This window comes from Oryza glaberrima, chromosome 5 (genome assembly GCF_000147395.1).
Source record: "Oryza glaberrima chromosome 5, OglaRS2, whole genome shotgun sequence".
Taxonomy (NCBI): domain Eukaryota; kingdom Viridiplantae; phylum Streptophyta; class Magnoliopsida; order Poales; family Poaceae; genus Oryza; species Oryza glaberrima.
Window position 1 is genome coordinate 12,782,469 of NC_068330.1, and position 16,283 is coordinate 12,798,751.

The following is a 16,283-nucleotide window of genomic DNA, read 5'->3' on the forward strand; positions in this document are numbered from 1 at the left end:
GCTAGGGATGGCAATCGGGCGCGATGGGCACGGGTAGTGCCTACCCATACCCATGCCTGTGAGATTATTTGTGCCCGTGGGTATACCCATTACTACATGACGGGTAAGGATGGTTGCCCATGCCCATTGCCCGCGGGCGCCTTATGCCCGCGGGCGTGCCCGTTTACCCGCCACAACAAAAGCAGTGGAACAAAAAGTCTACAAGCTACTAAGTTCGAATCGAACTTAAAACATCAAATATTCTCCGCCTCGGTGTCGTGTCTCTCCTCTGGCGGCGATAGAGTAAGAGGAGAGAAATAATAAGGGAAATAAAAGGGAAACCGTAGAAAACAAAGAACGGGGCTTATGTATTCTAGTGGATTTTGCTCCTAGCCTACATGTAAGTTAGATTTCGCGGGTAAACGGGCAAAGCGGGCATGGGTAGTGATTACCCATACCCGTGCCCATTTACCCATCGGGCATAGCTTTTGACCTAATAAGATACCCATGGGTATAAAATGGAGAACAAACCCAACCCTAATAGGGTTTTTACCCGCGGGTAAACGGGCAAACGGGCACAATTGCCATCCCTACTCGCCGCCGCCTCGCCTTGGTCGGTCGGTCGGCCTTGAGGCCGAGCCGAGCCCGGCCGGCGCCTTCCTCGCCTCCCCTTTGAGCCACCGCCTGGTGGGGCCCACCCGCCAGGCGCCACCTTCCCCCCTTTGGAGCCGCTGACCTGTGGGGCCCACTTGCCGGCGCCGCCCCCCCTTGGCTGACGTCAGCCCTGAGTATTATTGTGCAATAAATTGATTAAGGACTTTTTCTTTATTAGTAAAAACACAGTTTATCTTCTAAAATTCATAAGTAATTCATCCGAGCTCCGTTTAAGTCCATTCAAGTCTCAGTAAATTCATAAAAATGCAAAGAATCCATTAAAAATTGTTTTGTTTCCTGTTTCAGTAGTCTTATAGCATGTTTTGCTTGTGTGCTTTGTTTGTCGCGTAGATTTCGGCCGTTTCGTCGATCCACGGTTTCTCAAAGACGTTGCTGAGGTCTCATTAGTGCGAGAGCAAGGCAAGTCATGCATTACAATTGATCATATTGTACCCAATTTACAAATATCCCGCATTTCTATTAAATGTTGCATTCTTTTACAATGTCATGTGGGATGGGTCCTATTACTCAGCCATTTATTGTTTACCTTATGCCATTGATAACTTGGGTATCAAAATGATTAGATGTTGGTTTAGGAAATGCTTAGCCATGCTTAGCTCAACTAGTACACAAATGGGGATCACATTATTACATAGACTTTGACTATGAGCATAGTTTTGGATTGGTGCCACCGCAATGGTGTTAGTTAATTAAAATACACTGAATGGTGGGCTGTGGGTGCATGGTTTTGCTGGTCGCACCCATGGCAGTTAAGGACCGGTTCACGGGAAACCCTAGGAGATTTACCGTGCTTACCACAAGCGGGAGTGGGTAACTGCTTGATCTGAGGTATAGCTCGACCCTTTCCTAGGCACCGGTGGCGAGGGTGGGCGTGATGGAGTTGGGTCGGCCGGGGTGTCCGGTTGTCCAGCTGCCGGATTCACCGCGGCGCAAGAGGGGACCACCCACTGCCTTTTGAGGGGTGGGGGTGAAACCTTAGCGTGGTGTGGATAGTTAGGAGAGGGTTATGCGGAGGGTCTTGTCACGATTTCCCCCTTTGCAGTATCATGGTGATACTTCGGGGCATGGTGACATGTGTGGAATCGTGTCTTGTGGGTACAATTGTACACCTCTGGCCAGAGTAAAACTATTCGAATAGCCGTGCCCGCGGTTATGGGCGATCAACCAGATTCACCGTGATTAGTATCACCCCTAGTTTAGCTTAATGAACTGGTGTAATTCAGGTGGTTGGTTGGGCCTGTTGCAACGTGGTGTAGCGTTGGACAGTGATTGGTTAATATTGATTAATTACTACAGCTGTTTTACTGCTTTCAACTACTGCTTTTAAATGCTAGTTTTATGCAAAAGAACCCCTAGCCTCCTTTGGTTATATCCTGCATCATACCTCCTCTTCCGGTATGACTTGCTGAGTACAGTGGGTAGTACTCAGTCTTGCTCTCTTTTCCCCCACACCAGAGTTGAAGTTCTTCTCAGTTGGAGCCGTCTCAGAGAGGTTGGTTTCGTCACTGCCGTCAAGGTTTGCCTGTGGAGTGGAGTCGCCCGCTGCTGAAGTCAAGCTTCCAAGGCTAGCTCGTTTTGTCTTTTCCACTGCGTTTGTAATCTTTTATATTTTTGTAAGACGTGGATCTGTATGTCAACAATTGTCGTTTGTGTATCCTGGCTAGTCCTGGACAGGGGTTTAATGCACATTCAGCTTAGAAATTCTGGTTCGTGAATTTCTGGGCGTGACAGCCACCCTCCCTCGTCACCCGCCCACAGCTCCTCCCCCCACTGCCCGCGCGCTCCTCTGTCGGCCATGCACCACCCCTCCCCCGCCGCCCGTAGCTCCTTCCCCCGCCACCGCCTCGTAGGCCTCGTGGGCGGCGGCCAGCGGGGGAGCCCGCGCACTGCTCCTCCCCCCGCCGCCGCCCGCGCGCCGCCCTTTCCCACCGCCCGCCCGCAGTTCCTTCCCCCACCTTTGCCGCGTCGCCCGTAGCCGCCATCACCATAGAGAATGGAGAGAGAGAAAGCTAAGGAAGGGAGAGAAGAGTGGAAAAGAGAGAGGAGGCTGATGTGGCTGTGGGGCCCACGTGGGTCCCACGCTGACTCAGGCGCCACGTCAGAGACAAAATCGGAGTCAAAACCACTAAAGGACCTCAAGTGAACGGTTTTGTTAGTTGAGGGATGCCCGATATGCGGTTGGGGGACGATTTTGTAACTTGGTGACCTTAGGTGTACTTTTTCCTCCATCCTTTTATGTCTTCGGGGTTCAGGCCTTGACTTGCCAACATATGAAATTCACTTTAGGTCTTTTAATTTGTTGCCGAGTCTAAAATTCATTCTTAAACTGACTACAAGATATGACACGTCCTCAGCTTACAAAACTAGTGCAAATAAGGTCCAAAACGGTTGGACGGTGGTTTTGGCTGATGTGACGCCTATATAGCGTTGACGTGGCACTTAAAATCAGGAAAACACGTGAGACCAACATGTTAGTGATAAGTGGTGGAGCTAGTAAAATTTTCAAGCCCGAGCAAATTTAAATATGTATAGTATTTGCTACAATATTTATAACTTTAATCCTTTTAAAACATTAAAAATTCAATGGTGTATTTGCCGGCGAGCCCGAACGGCTGCCCGTGCAAGCCGTGCGGTGGCTCCGCCCTGTTTGTGATGGTTGGGTTAAAAATAAAAAAATTGCAATGGGACACATGTCTCCTCCTCCTTACGGTTATCCTCGCTGTCGAGCGACTCCGCGAATCACTATTGCAGCGGCGTGCTCGGCAAGACGTGCACCGGGTGGCAGTGCCCGTCGTAGTTGATGTGGCGGACGGCGGCGGTGGTGGCCGGGCAGTGGTGTGGGGAGCTCGTGGTCCACGTCCTGGTAGAGTGGTAGAGTGAGCCGCTTCAGGCGACGTAGAGCACCTGCGACATATCACACAAGCTTGCATAGCTAGCTACTCAGATTTGCACTAAATTGTGAACAATCAATCCAAGAATCCCAATAGACTCTGCAACTATCAACTAATCAGCAGTTTAATTTTCAATTTTCACACGCGGATTATTTTTGTTGAGTTGTTTAATTAACGCATCAAAAACATATGTGTTGAACGAACTGATGAAGTGATGGTTGAATGGTTGATGGATGGAGGTGTGTACCTGGACGTAGAGGAGCGGCGAGAAAAAAAGGCTAGGGGCCGAGCACCTTGTAGTAGTAGAGTTGGCGGAGGCGGTCGGGGAAATCGTCGCGGAGCCAGTCGTCGAGGGCGCGGTCGCACGTCGCAGCTGTTGCACTTGATGTAGGGGCGACGCATGCAGGCGGCGGGGACGGTGTCGGCGTCGTCGCGTCGGCATCGGTGGCGTCGGCGCGGCGGATGCGGATGGCGACGGGGAAGTAGGCGTCGAACTGTTCGCCGCCGGCGGTTCTGCTCCCGAAACGATTCCGCCGTAGTGCCCGCCTCCTCGCCCACCTCAATGACCATCGCCGCCGGCGGTCGAGCGGCCTGGGAACGACGGTGACCGCAGTCCTCAGGGCGCTCCAGGCCGATGCGCGTGCAGGAGTTCGTCCGCTGAAGCCAACCGGCTAAAGCTTCACTGACATACGGGCCCCATGTGAATTTTAACATTTTATTTTTGCTTTTAGCGCCACGTCAGCTAAACCAGTGAGCAATGTTGTCTTGGAACCTAACGTAACCTGGTTTAATTTACAAGAGGTATTCGAAGGTTCAAGGATGATTTTAAAACTCGACGACCAGATGAAGGACCTTAAGTGAACTTTTTCCAAAAAGAAAAGAAGATACTAGGAGAGAAGAGAAGATGGGCCTGGATGGGGAGAAATGGCCCGGTGGTGGGAGGGAGAAAATGGACAAAAGGCTCAAAGACCACGCGGACTTGTTCGGAGGGATACTCTCAACTATCATAGTTTGATTTGATACTGTCTTATATATTACTACTTCCTCTGTTTCACCATTTTAACATTTCTCACATTCATATTGATATTAATGAATCTAGATAGATATATATATGTCTAGATTCATTAGCATTAATATGAATATGGAAATGCTAAAATTACTTACATTGTGAAACGGAAGGAGTAATATAAAGGGTGTATCTTGTTTCTATAAATAAATTTTAACAATTGCTATCTCCATTTCATATTACAAGACACTTTGAATATTTTTCTAGTCAAACTTCTATCAAAATATTTCCTAAAAGAAATAAAGATACTATTAAAATATATTTAATTTTAGATTTAATAAAATTAGTTAGATGAACACATTTAAAAATGTTTTAATATGAAAAAGTTAAAATGTCTTATAAGAAAGAACGGAGGAGCATAGTACTCTCTATTAGGATGTAGTTTATTTACAACTTACGATTTTGTATCACATAAATGATATCCTAATAGAGCATTTGCTACCACAAGTATACCTTATATTTTCAAACGGAGAGATATGATCTACGATTTTTCTAATTTGGTCAATTTTAGGGTTTTATAATTTGTATTTGTATAAAAAGCTATTTTGTAAACCAATATGTGCACAATGAAACTGCTCAGTAATCATGAGTGATTTTGGAACTTCGGCCCAGTACATATCCCCTCTCCATTTCTACTTCTTTGTCCTATTATATGACGCATGGTCAAATATAAGGTCTCTAATAAGGGAAGAGGTTGTTTGGTCGTTAGCTATACTTTATTATTATTTGCAAATAAAAGTTACCATACTTGTATACTAAATTGAGGTGATAAAATTCTTTTGTACATATTAGCAAACTTAATAAAATCTTATTAGACTTTTGTGAGTCATTAATGCGTGAGACCCAATTAGTTAGAATGGAATCTATGGTAGCAACCAAATAACTACCAAGTTTATCAAACTTGTATAACCTTAACATGCGTTCTAACAAGGTGGTTGGGAACTAATCCCCTGTGCACGTAAAACGGAACGACACATTAGTGTATGATTAATTTAGAATTAGCTTAAAAATATTTGGAAAATGGATTAGTATATTTTCCGAAGCAACTATTGTATGGATTTTCTTTCGCAAAAAATGCACTATTTAGCAGCGTGGAAAATGTGCGCGTGAACTTAATTAGCCTTAGACATGATAAACTGTGGCTGACAACCAAACACCCCCTAAATTAATTTGAACATTAATTTCTCATATACAACAATGTTTGTAGAAACAAAATAATAATCATAGGAAAATAAATTTTAAGTGCCAATCCAATTATATATTGTTTTCATCGAATAAAACTTAATTCAAATTAGACCAATTCTTAAATATTTTAATTCTCTTAAAATATTTGTGCTTAAATCAACAATATTTCCTTGTTAAATTATACGTTATCTTCTGTTGTAGAGAAAAAACAAAAAATCTGTTGCCCATTCTTTCTTTCTAGTAGCTCTATACCGTGCTCCGTACACGCCCTGCGCGGCAAGGTACGAATTGTAGACACGAATGAATGAAATTATGCGATGAATTAATGTCCAGATATATACGCAAAAACACAAGGACCAGTCAACTAGACCACCACCACCTGTACCCTGTATGGACCTCTAATTTCCCATGAGTTCCCGGCCGGCCATTCGCAGCACTACTGAATACCACCATACTCGAGGACCGGACTACCGGCCGCGAGTGAGCCCCCATGATCGATCGAGAAACGTTCTACTTCTACATGCCAACATGCCATTGAAAAGTCCGGCAGAAATCAATGTCGCGCGTACGTACGTCGTAGTAGTTGCCAACACGCGATTCGCGGCGCGCGCGCTCACTCACTCACACCTGGTCGTGCAGACACGACGACGAACGGCGTACGCCCGCGCCCACGCGCCGTGTACCCGGGTTTCCTGTGTGTGGCGCCATCGACGCAATCATGTCACGTCCACGTACAGATAAATTTCTTCCAAGTCGCCGGCAGATCGATCACCGCGCGCGCGCCGCTGTCGCAGAGAACACACCGGCCGATGCGGGCAACGCGCGCGCGCGCGCACAAGCGAACAGCACATGTCGCTGTGCACGTTCGATCGATCGGCAGTGTGATCGGGTGAGGGTGCGTGGTGGAGGGCGACGTACGGCGAGGACGACGTGGTGGCGGTGGTGATCGAGTTTGCCATTGACTCGCGCCCAAACTGACCGAGTACAGTGAGCGAGAGCGAGCAAAAGCCATCCACACAGACGGGGTCGCAAAGTCGTCTGCTTTGAAGCGGTCGGTCTGGGTTTTTTGGTTGGGTTCTCTCTAATTAGCTTTGTCCGGCCGCCAGACAAGCCCGATCTACGCCCCCCGTTTGCCGGCAACTCCACCGATCTCTCCACGAAACATCCATCCATCCATATCCATATCATGCATATTAATGTAGTAATATATGCCTTTCGCTGTCAATGAGGTCTCCTCGATCTCTCTTTCTCCAGACGCCGGCCGCATGAAAATTTTCTTGTCGAAAATTGATAATGAGATTAATTAATTCTTGCTTAGTCTTTTTTTAATACTATAATGGAGGACTCGCCATGCACTGCAACGACCTGCTCTGTTTTACTCACTTGCCCATCCATGCTAACCTGTAAATTAATTATTTCTACTAGCTCTATGCGTGCGTTCTAAATTGTCAGGTCAATGGCTTGGCAAAGGGTTTGAATGCATGTAGTTGATGTCGGCAACGACGACAAACAGGGAGAAAAAAACATACTACTATATCTAGTAATCTTGTGTTTGGAATATTTTAGGCTCATCCCTTCCGCTTCAGCTTCTTTTGATTCCTTCCGGAATTGCAAAGCACTATCTGAAGATGCTGTCCCTTTCCATCAGCTATTCAGTTTCGATCAGCAATACTAGGCCAGAAGGCATACACGGATAATATTATCCGTACGTCCCTCGATGGTTGTGTTAGAGCATTACTTCCTGCACCAAAATAAACCAATCTCGTTAAAATATGATATGATATATTTGTGTACAGATTTATCGTAATAGGATGTGTCACATCCCATATGAGGTTGGTTTCTTTTAGAACGGATGGAAGCCTTGGTATTGCTTTAGAAGAGAGAATGACATGTCCATCAAACTAACTACTAAGGGTACATGTTGGACATGTTTGGATTCCTACCCTATCAATTCATTGGTAATTCTAAATTTAGGTAAACTTTGCATTACCAATAATTTGGTAAGGTAAATTTATCTAACTCATATTTGGATTGGGATCGATATCAAGTTAAATTTTGATACTGTAGTGAAAAAACTTTTAAAATTTGGCCAAATAAAATATGGGCACTGCAATTGGATGACCTCAATCCAAACAAACACATTTATCATTTATTAGGAAAAATTGGGAAGATACATTTTGGTATCAATCCAAAATGCCCCGTAGTGTTGGTTCGGTTAGTGCAGTACACAAAACGAATAAAATTTTGGTTCGATTATTACAGCGTGAGAATCGATTTTGTGAGACCCATCAAAAAAACTATCCCTCTATCTGGTGACCCAGAAGTCAATAAATATATTTTTATTTGTTTGTGTTGTTAGAGCAGGTACGTACGACAGCATACTATAAGGCCATCCCCAACTCTCCATGTGACATAGTTTTCATAGCATTAAATGCATTGTCACATAAGTAAAAATTCTACTTCCTCCGTAATTGCAAAGGAAATCGTTTAGGACAATGTTTAAGTCAAACATTGGAAATATAAATCATTAATAACTCTCTAGTTGTTGAGTTTGAAAATGTAAAAAATATATGAATAGATTTGTCTTGAAAAATACTTTCATAAAAGTATACATATATCACTTTTCAATAAATATTTTTATGAAAACAAGAAGTCAAAGTTATGTTTTGGAGACCGTGTCGCTGTCCAAAACGACTTCCTTTACGAGCACGGACGGAGTATGTGGCAAGAGAGTTAATGAGGAGATAGGTAAAAAGATGAAGAACCATTTCTCATGCAAGAAATCATCTCTACATAAGAACCAAGAATAAAAACAAGATGATATGTGGATAGGAGAGAGAAGGGAGGTGATCGGATGATAATTTAATTTGAAGACACCATCCATTATATACATAGTTTCTATACATAGTGTTTATATGATATGGCAAGTATGTAAACTAGTTGATAGTTTCTGGGTTAGGGATGGCCTAATCCAACTATAAATACATATTGAGGAGTTGAAAGAAAAGAGAGATGAGCAACATGCTACAGATTTGTAGCTACTACTACAAAAATTATTTTTCCTAGCGGCCAAAATAGGTTTTCACATGCGGCCAACAGCACCCTCATAAACCAAAGGCCAGTGATAATATAGTATTTTCGCTGGCATTTGCCAACCGCCAGCGTCGATCCATTTTCGCTGGCGGTCTTCGTAAGGTAGCCGCCAACGAAAAATGAATTTGCAATGGCGGCTCTGTTGTAACGTCCGCTAGCGAAAATCCTGACCAGCGCTAAAAAAAATGACATAGCGAAGCCGCTCCGCCTGCCTCCGTCAACCATAAATTCACAAATCCACAATTTAGATCCATCACAGTTAACAAATCCACCACAGTTAACAAATCCACAAATCCATCACAGTTAACAAATCCAAAAATCAACACAATTTGCATCACAATTTATACAGCCATAAATTTCCATTCACTGGTTTTCAACTGGATCAATCCACATCACAATTCAAACTAATCGGACTAACTGGATTGGATCGTCATCGCTGTTGTCGAGAGACCGGCCGAGTACCGCCACCACACGTTGGATCTGAGAGAAGGGAGGGGATTAGAGGAAGCCACTGGAAATTTCGGGGCCCGGCCGTCGTCGTCGTGGCAGCCACCACGACTGCCCCTCTCCTTCGCCGCCCGCCGCTCGTGCTCCTCCCGGCCGTAGATCTGTCGGTCACGCCCCTCCCAGCCGCGCATCCGCCGCATGCGCCCCTCTCTGCCACGGCTCCGCCCACCACGCTGCTCCCCGCTGCCAAATCCACCTCTTCCACCGCGACCGCCCTCTCCTTCACCGCCCACTGCCGGATCCGTCCCCTCCCCGTCGCCTACCGCCCACGACTTCCGGGCCACCAGATCCGCCTCCCGTGGCCCGAGTCGCCGTAGCTCCCCTTGCCGCCGCACCACGAGCTTTGTCGCTGCTCCCCTTGCGGTCGGCCGCCACGAGCTTCGCCCGTGCTCCTCCCTGTCGCCGGATCCGTCTTCCGAGCGCCTTGCCATCGCTCGCACGCCTCCGCGCCGCCGTCTCCCAGCACCGGAGAGGAGAGGAGTGGGAGGCGACCGGGTATCGGAGGGGTCGAGGGGAGGAGAGGAGATGGAGGAGAGGGATGCAGTGGGTGGTGGGCGGTGGGGCCATGGGGGATTTTTAATAACGCCAGGTGCTCTCGATGTACGTTTTGCTGTCGGAGCTCATTAGCAACCGCCAGCGAAAATTCAATTTTTGCAGGCGGTCACTAAAGAGGTCCGCTTGCAAAAAGACTTCTATTTTTACAAGAGGTCCACTTAAACCGGCCGCTAGCTAAGATCAATTTTCGCTGGCGGTCATTAGCACCTCATCCCTTGTTTAATTTTTGCTAGTGGTTTTCACTTATGGCCGCTAGAGAAAAAGGAAGGTTGACGCCATGAAAAATTGATTTTGTAGTAGTGAGCCAGCTACAGCACAGACTCCAAGACACAATGTGTATATGATATGTGGGACCAAATATTAATAATGTAGTATATATTTATAGGTAACTATTGTATAAATTTAAATTAGCCATAGATGATTTAGAGCTGGTAATTAGTTGGCTATACTATTAAACTTGCTCTTACTACAGTGTGCATGGTTCAGTTTTTTCATTGAAATCGATTTTAGCCCCTCACTGGAGGTGCTCTAGGCACTTCCTTCCCAATACACATTGGCTTAATTTGAATGGCCCAAAAAGAACAACAAAAAGAAGACTTGTATTTCAACTCTTACTTCTTTTCTTCCGCTCCATAGAGTGATATGATATTCAATCTTATGACACAGATTTGCATTTCAAATCTTCATTTCATCAAACAATTTAGCATCATTACGTTGGTCAACATGTCAGCAGAACAAATAAATTACTCTTATTTCCCCTGCTCCATCCCCTCTCTTCACATCCTCTCCGCTCTCAAATCCGAAGTGCCACTGCTGTTACCTCCATACAAACTATTTTACTCTATCCGCCCCAAAATATAATGAATTTTATATAAATGAGACACATTCTAGTCCTACAAATCTAAATATACTCTATATTTAGATTCATAGCACTAGGATGTGCCGCATCAATCCAAAATCCTATATATTTTGGGATGGAGGGAGTACATGTTTAAAACTTTTGGCACAATTGTTTATTTGATCCTGTTTTGGACCGTAACTACCAATTTTAATTTGACTATACTTTTTAGAGTTTACTTATAACCCTCTTTTCCAAAAATGAAAGCTCCCGTCTGACCCTGTTTTCACTCCTCCCTTAAGGATTGATTTTTTTAAAAAAGAAATGTGATTATTATTCTTAATTCCCAAAGTTCCCTCACAACCCTATCCATCCAAACCCTATCCATCCGAACAACTCTCTGTCTCTCTCGTGCTTGCAACGACGGCGTCGGGCGGTGCGGCGGCGGCGTCTGCGGGTGCGGCGGGTGCAGCGGCGGCATGAAGCTGATCCCCACCGGCGCGCTCGGGCTTGCGGCGGCGGCGTTTGACGAAACGGTGGCGGCGTCTGCGGGTCCGTCGGCGGCGCTGAGGGGGCGGTGGCAGCGTAAAGCTGACTCCCCGCCGGCACCCGCTCGTGGAGGTAGAGGGCGGCGGCGGTGGGATCCGCGTCGGCGCCCAGCCATGAAGGTAAGGAGCGGTGGCGGCGGGATCCGTGCCGGCGACCGGCCGTGAAGGGAGCGTAGGCGGCGCGGCGGCTCGCGGAGGAAGGGAGCGGCGGCGGCTCGCGGAGGAAGTGAGCGGTGGCGGCGGATCCCCAGCGGCGGCTGCGCGCAGTGGAGCTTATTGCAACTCGTTATCTTGCTTGATTCCAAATTAGACGCTGCAGAGCAGATGATTCACTCACGGATGACGGGGGAGATCGAGCAGTGCGGCGGCGAGATCGAGGCGGACATCGAGCGGGCCAAGGAGGTCGTCGCCAACAAGGGCAGGGCGCTCGACGACGACCGCGAGAGGTTCCAGAAGGCCGCCGTCGCCGCGCTCAACATCCTCAGCGGCGGCGCCGCCGGCAGCATCTGATCTCATCTGACCATGGTGGCATGATATCTGATCAAACTAAACCTGAATGTTGCCATCTCTGATTGATTTACTAGTGTAATCCTGATCTCCACTGTTCCAGTACTACTTGATAGTACTAGTAGTTGTTACCACTTACTAGTGTATAGGCAAAGTGCTCAAATTTGGCAAATTTATGACAAATCTGTCAAACTTGTCTTCATTGTGAAACTTATGCAAAAATTATTACAAATATGTCAAAGTATTCGAATATATACACGGTATGACATAATAGGGTCAAACAAGATATAATAGGATCAAATACAAGGGCAAAATGGACTATTTACCCCTAACTTAACACCGTGAACTCACCTAAACGGAATAGGGTCAGAGAGGGGCTTCGTTTTTGAAAAGGAGGGTCAAATAAGCAAACTCTAAAAAGTAAGGTTAAATTGGCAGTTACAGTCTAAAACGGGGTCAAATAAGCAATTGCCCCAAAACTTTTTAGAAAAAGAGCATAGTTGTCCTTATAAATGGCAGCAAATTTACCATAATCTTTGTAAAAAATAATTGTCCATGAAAAAATATGATATGCAGAGCATGTGCTATTAAAAAAGATATATATATATATATATATATATATATATATATATATATACACACACACACTTCCTATGAAATGTGAGGCTAGGGGACTCACATATCAACCACTCGGACCAACTCTCTACTTTCTATAGAAAGGAAAAAAAAGAATAGTGTGGAATTAAAAGGTCCACATGTTAGTAACAAATATATACATCAATTAAGAGATAATAATAACAGGTTAGGGATAATTTTATTTAACTAATTAAAATCCCGTTGCAACGCACGTCAATATGCTAGTGTGTGTGGGCTCGTGCGTGTGTGTAAACATTATGAAAAGGGTCCGTTTGAAAAAAGGATTTTCATGCAAATGTGTGTGTTTAATCAATCTCTAGAAATGTTAGGATATCATTGCCAAGGAAATACTCTATTTAATTTACTTCAGATCGAGAATTCACTGAGGAAAGGAAATAAAGAGTGAAGGTATTGAAGCTAAACCAACTTTAGATGGACTATAGTTGGAGCACAGTAGCTTTGCCCAAATATCAATCGTGCCTAGGAGACAAAATAGAGACCGCGATATATATCATTTTTATACACCAAAAGGGGCATGTTGGCTCAGTGCTCCAAGCAAAAAACTAATCAAACCACAGAAAACGACGGTCAGAAATGTCATGTCACTTACTTGTCTCTCCTCTAGAACGACTAAGCGCCTTGTTCGCCAAACAAAAATTGTCATTAGATTGTCACATCGGACGTTTGATCGGATGTCAGAAGAAGTTTTTGGACACGAATGAAAAAACTAATTTCATAACTCGCCTGAAAACCGCGAGACGAATCTTTTGAGCCTAATTAATCCACCATTAGCATATGTGGGTTATTGTAGCACTTATGGCTAATCATGGACTAATTAGGCTCAAAAGATTCGTCTCGCGATTTCCTCCCTAACTATGCAATTAGTTTTTTTAGTCTACATTTAATGCTCCATGTATGTGTCCAAAGATTCAATATGATATTTTTGGGAAAAACTTTTTGATAACTAAACGGGCCTGACTCGAACGAGAAATACTCCCGATCCGTCCTTAGATACAAGACATTTTGATTCTCTATTATCGGTGACTTGTTCTGTTGTTATACTTTTAGGAATTGAGAAAAGTAGTATTGGAATGAGAATTAGCGTGAGATCAGGTGAACCAGCAATACTTTCGGTCCTATATATACCTCTTTGACAATGACTCACTGAGTCACCAATATACAGCCCTGCATGAACATGGCTTTCAAGGAAACTATCAATTTAAGACAAAACTTCTATGCTCGACGGACAGTAGTTGAGTTCAGTTCTTAATCTCTGTAGTGACTTAGAATTTGTCAACAAAGCTAATCTCTCATATATAGGACGAATTCAACTTGTCAGAAATCGATGGAGTCCATAATTCTTAAGTCAAAACATGGACGATCCTACCATTCTTTGAGAGAGGCCGTAGATTGATTCTTGGCAGTGGCGAAGCTCGCTCGCCCGATAATCAGAAAAAGACAAAACTTCTCAGGAGCCACATTCGTAAAAATGGTAAAACAAAAGGGAAAAAAATTAATTACACAGACATAGTAGGTACAAGTAGGTTATCAGTATCCCGATCCGTATCCTAGTATCATACCCCCTCCATCCAAAAAAAAAAGTCCAATCCTAGCTACGAATATAAATATATGCGTGTCCAAATTCCTAGCCAGAGTTTGTCTTTCTTTGGAACAGAGTAGTACGATACTATCATCTTATCAAACCAAAACTATGTCGATCCTACGTAGTATCTTAATTTTCATTTTCACACGATCCTACGAAATTTTAGATAGTATTCCGATTCTACGATCTTTATGATACTACATAATATTATTTAAAATAAGTAGGATTGAAAGTAATGCTTTATATTCAAGTTTAGATAAATATTTGTCAGGGTTACGGATAAAGCATACCTTCTATCCTACGACTTATGGAATACACCGATAAGGTATAATTTCACGTATACGGTATACATCGTTAGGAATTCGCCTCAAATTATGGAAAATATCTCCACGAAGTTAAGGAATTGCAGAAGTCCTACTCGGAAAGGGTAAAATCTCTAGTATATCGTGTCGGTTTACATATCTCCAAGTCTTACTTGAGGGTAAAGGTATCCCACGATATAAAAGGGACCCCTAGGGAGAGGCAAAGGGCATCGCATCTCATCGCCAACAGACCCACCAAAGTTTACGAAGCCGGAGTCCACGGAGCCAACTCGCTGGGAGATCTCGTCGAATTCCTCGACTACGGTCTCATCAGCATCGCCAATTCGGTTACTCTCTTTGTAATCTATTCTCATCATCATCAATCCCATATAAACTGGACTAGGGCTATTACCTGATAAGGAGCCTGAACCAGTATAATCCTTGTCTTTTTTCTGTTTTGATGTCGTACTACGTAGATCCTTGTTCCAACGTACCCCAATACCCTATCCTTCCAGTCCGCGAGTATCACTCGTCGACAGTGGCATGCCAGGTAGAGGGACTTGGTGCTCAAGGAACCACCAGTATGACTTCAAGACTCCCCGACAACAGCCTCAGCGCCAATTAAGGAGTTTCTACCTCGACACCGCTGGTATGGACTCAAGTCGGATCTATTGTCTTTCCGGTCTACACTGTTACACCAATCTCGACTGGCCCGATCGTGATCGGGAACAAGAAGGGTACGGCTACGACTGAGAGAAACGACGCCCCGTCAACAATTCCTCCCACTCCGATGGAGAACAGAACATCGACGGCCCCAACACCTGGGACGAACCCTCAAGCGGCTGAGTTTCACCCTCCGTGTGAAAAATCGAAGCCGACAAGGACAACCACCCTGAAACCGAGAACTTGGTGTCCCATACATGAGACAACCAAGCATGCTCTTGAGGACTGCCTGGTGATACTCCACGTGCAAGCTAAACTCTACGCCTGTTGGGAACGGGGGATACAACGCACTTCACCAACGAGTACCACCTACTGCCTGATTCACAGATCTAGAGTGCATGATCTCACCAACTGCAGAATCTTCCTCAGGACCCTCAAACTAGTGCATCATCGCGTCCAGCAGCCACGAGTTCAAACTCCGTGTGTTGCCAAGGAACCAGATGCAGCTCTGATCCCGGATCGGTTTGTGGGATTTGTCGGCGCAAACGAGCCATCCGTGTTACACCTCGTAGAAGGCTACGAGTCCTCCTCGCAGTCGCCTAGAGATGTAAACGTGGTCGACAACACTGAGACGAGCACGTCCGCCACTGTGAGAACGCCAGCTCATCAGTTATGGAACCTGGACGTGATATTGAGGAAAAGCCCTTTTGATCCGGTAACAAACCCAGATGCCAGCCGATGGACAGAGCGACTACGGGAGACCGTGACCAACCTCCACACCGTGTTTGCTGAAGCCGCAGGTGGCCCAGAGCCGAACAGAGACGGAGAGCGGCCTACCGGAGATGCGGAGGATGAAAACCCCGACGGAAGGCGTACCGGCGACCGCTCCCCTCCAAGACGTGACCCTACACCACCGCGCCATGAAGATGGCGACCTTCGCGAACATCTAAACGGACGTCGGCGTAACAGGAGGGAACGCAACGAGAACGAGCGCCGCCGACATCGTTCTCCTCGTCGTGAGGATGGCGATCCGCACCGACAGCATCGTCCTCGCTCCCAGCTTCGACGAGAGCGGGACGATGGCCGAAGGAACATCTCCAACGGGAATCGCGACCGTCGACCTCGTGACGACCGATGCGACGACGACGACCGGGATCGGGAAAACAGTCCCCGGAGACAAGAAAGGAATAACGACGACCGACGAGATCGAAACTCCCAATCTCCTCATCCGAGTC